Here is a 4873-nt window from a genome sequence, read left to right on the forward strand (position 1 = left end):
GATGGGAACGGTGGCGGTGACCGCGCAAGGGACGTGGAGTCGTGGACGAAGTGTGCAGCATGGGCGCTAATGCTCCAGTTTAGTTGCCTAGCAAAAATGAGGTAAAAACGTAGTACGCCATGTTAATTTGGTTATGTGTAGTGGGAAACAGACGCTGCAACTGATTAGTACTCTCCTGCGACGTGTGAGAGTAATCGATCCAAGTCCATGGTCCTAAAGTAATCATGGTAAAAACCAGTACCCATGCAACGGTCGTACATCGTCCTCTGGACTGCGTAGCTTCCTTGTGTCAGTCGCATGTCAGTGCGTGGTCATTCGAATACATTAATACGCAGCATATAGATCCCCAACGTTTCTCTATACTTCAAGTAGCACGTTTGGCTGCTACGAATCGCAGCGCACTGCGCGCCGTAGATGCGCTGCGTGCAGCTGCCACTGCGTGTAGCGATGCACTTCTCGCCGTCACGAACGCTTCTGTCTCTTCTCTCTCCGTCTTCCGTCACAACGCCCACTCGTTCCCATTTCTCGCCCCCATTTCTCTCTCTCTCTCTCTCTCTCTCTCTCTCTCTCTCTCTCTCTCTCTCAGTTCCCGGCGGCGAGTCCTCCCTCTCTCTTCCCTGGTGGTTCTCCGGCGTTGTTGCTGGCTGCAATTTTCAGCGGCGCATGGGCGGAGGCAAAGGCTCGGAGCCGGAGGCTCGCGCGCGTCACGCGGCAGTCGGATCTCGATGCCACGACCTTGTCGACGACGACGAGAAGAGGAACCCACGCACGCCGTGGTGGTACCGCGATTCCGGTGGGACGAAGCTGCCGGAGGTGCTCATGCGGGCCGTTTGCATCCACCCCCTCGACATGTGGTGGTGGACGATGGATAGGTCTCGCCAACGGCATCCCGATGCGCGGCCGTGTCGACGATGGTGGTTAGAGCAGCCGCGCGCTTGGTGAAGCCGTAGTGTTTTTGGGCCGGAGTTGTTGCTCGGGTGTGCCGGAGGGAGATGCTCGTACGCGCCAGCAAGAGCCCGCCATAGGTGTGGACCCTACACCTTCCGTCGCATCCCCACGTCTCCTCCGCCTACAGCCTACTCCGGTGAGCACCCCCTCTCTTGTTTTTCGAAGTAGCTTGTTGATATAGTGAGTAAGGATATGGGTGTGGCATCGATATTAGTCTTCATTTCCTTGTGCAAATCCCTTTTTTCACAGCTAAACAGCATGTTCCGCCATGTGTATCCCTCATTTTCCATACCAGTTTGCCACGTGCAGCTACAAACATCATGACAACTTTCTGAAAATGGTTTATTACCGGTACATGGCAAATTCTGAGAACAGTAGCACGGCCAATCGTGCTCTACTTTTAGGTTCTTATCCATGGCAATGTTGCCATGATTTTTTATTTTATTACCTGTTCATGTCACTTTAAGATAAGCTTGTCATAAAACATGTCAATGTTGCCATGATTTTTTATTTTACAGTAACACGGCGAAGGAGCTCGTGTGGGTGGATGCTCCGGCGGCATGCCCGGAGACAGCGGGCGGAGGAGCTCGTGCGTGCCTGCCCTGACAGAGAGGAGCGGAAGATGCTCCTGGAGTGGGAGCACAACGCTCTCAAGCGCTCGTGCTCCGGCGGCTCCGGCGACGTACAAGGAGCTGCATGAGCGCAGAGAGGAGCTTATCTTTTGTTAGATATGTTTCATGCCTCCTCGAGCTCGGCCACCCGTGGCTACGCACTGCTAAGGCATTGGATCCCTTCCGGCAGGTAGCATATTGCTCGTCCCCTTCGCTTCAATCTCGTCAGTTTATTTGTAAATTGCCATGTCATGACGCAGTAGAGGCACAACAGAATCTTTTGTTAGAATAGTCTCACTGTAAATTGTTGTTAATTCTATCAGTAAATGCATGTCATCTAACAATCAGTCATGGCAACTTCACATTTTTGTGTGTAGTAGTGTCTGTAATAGCTTTAGAGATGATAAATATAGTCTTCTCTTCTTACCAACCTAATTTACAATCTGTAAATTGCCATGGCAATATATTCTTCTTCTTGTTGCCATGGTTGGCACTTTCACACATTTTTTGGTCATGTTATGTAGTGATGATTTTGTTGCTGAGAAGACAATTTCACCCAAGTTCACAATCTCCAAAATTGCCATGGCAATTTAGCACATATTTTTTGCCATGAGCATGGCAATTTAGCCCATATTTTTTGCCATGAGCATGGCAAAATTTTCTTCTTCTTTTGCAATATGGAAAAAAATTTCTTTTCTATACAACGATGGCAAGTCTAGTCCATACATCACGGCAAATTTAGTGCATGGACCCTGGCAATATAGTCTTTTTTTTGCAATGGGCACTTTCACACATTATGTACCTTGGCATGTTATATAGTGATGATTTTGTTGCTGTGATGGCAATTTTTCACTCAAGTTCACTATCTCCAAAATTGCCATGGAAATTTTAGCTCGTTTATTTTTCTGCCATGAGCATGGAATTTTTCTTCTTCTTCTTTTTGCAACATGCCAAAAATGTAGTTGATACTTGCAAAGTTCATGGTAATTTTCATCTCTGTCCTTGTTCATAAAGATTAGCAAATTTATACTGTATAAGGCTCTATACGACAAAATTCATGTGATTTTCCGTGGCACCTTTTTATCTAAAAACATTTGCCATGGCAACATAAGATTTTCAGAAACATGGCAAAGTTTATATATACTCAAAAACATGGCAAACTTGCCATGTCAACTTAATATGTTCAAAAACATGGCAAACTTGCCATGGCAAATTAAGATGTTCAAAAAACATGGCAAATTAATATGTTCAAAAACATGGCAAATTAATATGTTCAAAAACATGGCAAACTTCTCTTAAGTAAGTTGTTTAAAAACATGGTAAACATGACAAAGTGCCTTAATTAAGATGTTCAAAAACATGGTAAACTTGCCATGGCAACTTAGGATGTTCAAAAACACGGCAACCTAAGATTGTTCAAAAACATGGCAAACTTGCCATGGCAACTAAAATTGGTATTTTTTATAGATGTGTTTTTTTGCCATGGCAACTAAAAGCATTTTTTGCCATGGCAACTAGAAGCATTTTTTGCCAGGTTCGTTGTGTCTTTTGCCAAGTCCATCCAAAGAATGGTTTGCCATGACAATTACAAATTAGTTTGAGAACATGACAAGTTTTGATCTTTCAAATTTGTTTTGCCCATGGCAAAAGTTTTTGATCCTTTGTAATTTGTTTTGCGATGGTGATTACATGTACGATATCACTACAACTTCAGATGTTTTCTCCATTTTTGAAATTTTTCAATGCGTCTATAGAAACATTTTTCTCCATAATTTTTTTTGCATATGTTGCCATGATGGCAATTTCGTAGTGTAAACTTCATGGCAACTTTTTTCATAGTGTAAACTTTGTAGTGATGGCTACTTAAAATGTTTTTAAAAACGTTTCCATGAACATGACACTTTTATTAAAAAAGGTAGTGCCATGTCATATCTTCATTCGAAGAATGTTGCAATTTTTTACTTTTCTTGCCATGGCAATTTCTACTCTTATTTTCCATGGCACCTTCACACTTATTTTTGCCATGGCAAAATTTAGATTTATTGTCATGGCAACACTATCTATACTGCCATGGCAAAATTTTCTTTTACATACAAGTCAAAGTATTTATTTTAGTCTATCATGGCAAATTAAACTTAGTTTCTATTGTCATGGCAAATTATTTATTTTACCTTTTATTGCAATGGCATTTTTTACGTTTTCTTTTATACTGTTTTATTGCAAAATTGTTGGTCATAGCAAAAAGCCCATATTTTCTTTTTCGTAGCACATCAAAAAGTGGGCTTTTATTTGTCACAGAAATAAAAATCCGGGCTTTTCTCATTTTTTTTCTTATATTGGGCTTTCTTTTCTGTTTTTCAGAGAAAAAAGACCAACGATGAGGTGGCCTTCGGGCTGGGGTGCCAAACAAAATTGTTCGTGGAGTCATCCCTCGTCGAACGCACGTGCGTTATCGGCGTCCAATCTCTACTATCTAAATAAAAGAAACGTAAGGTTCTCTCTCCCCTCTTACGTCAACTAGTAGAGTGCCCGTGCGTTGCCACGGGCTCTTGACAAAGTTTACAAGAGTTACATGTTAAATTTCACATGCATAAACAATATAACACGAACACAATTACTGAACAATTGAAGTCCATCTTGCAATGAAAATTGATAACAAAAAGGAAGACTAACGGCATGTCCATGTAACAAACTGAGCGATGTTTCATCTAAACATCTATTACAAAATTATCAATATCTAGATGATGCACTTAAGAAATTCTTTAACAATATCAGGAAAGTTGTCTTTAGCTTCATTCCCACAGTGTTTGTCACTCATACATCCAAGCGGCGCCCAATAGACTCCGCAAAATCTAACCATGCAACCAGCTCAGGCTCCCCAAAATTTAGGCCACCCGCAATGGCCAAAATGTTATAACAGGCCGTACTTGTATAAAGTATAGAAAACAATGATTCAGCTAAGTAATGTAACATATCTACTTTGACACGCTTAAGAAATTCATGTATAACTTAGATATGTTGTCTTTGGCGTAATTCACATGGTATTTAAGCAAGTGTACAAAGATTGTAACTATCCCACACGAGCAATATATGTCGTTAGCATGAGGCTATTATGTGCAATATGTAAGAATATGCATTATAAAATACTCACCGTGCAAAATGGATGAAGCAATTAGGTAGATGAATACACTATCACTGATCATTATCTTTGATGTTATTACAAAGAAATAATACAAGTAATGATTTTCAAGTATTCAACTGTCCTGGCTCGTTGAAATACCAACCAGTGATTTACATGTCGAAGTTAATATCTT

General features: G+C 41.6%; 1 long non-coding RNA gene across 1 annotated transcript; it reads left to right on the forward strand.

Moving 5' to 3' along the window:
* The first annotated feature begins 740 nt into the window (after positions 1–740).
* LOC119296903 lies at positions 741–1749 on the forward strand. Its single transcript, XR_005145446.1, has 2 exons — positions 741–1084; positions 1467–1749. It is a non-coding gene; the product is annotated as an uncharacterized LOC119296903 (long non-coding RNA).
* The last annotated feature ends 3124 nt before the right edge of the window (positions 1750–4873 follow it).

The sequence above is a fragment of the Triticum dicoccoides genome, chromosome 5A (genome assembly GCF_002162155.2).
Source record: "Triticum dicoccoides isolate Atlit2015 ecotype Zavitan chromosome 5A, WEW_v2.0, whole genome shotgun sequence".
Taxonomy (NCBI): Eukaryota; Viridiplantae; Streptophyta; class Magnoliopsida; order Poales; family Poaceae; genus Triticum; species Triticum dicoccoides.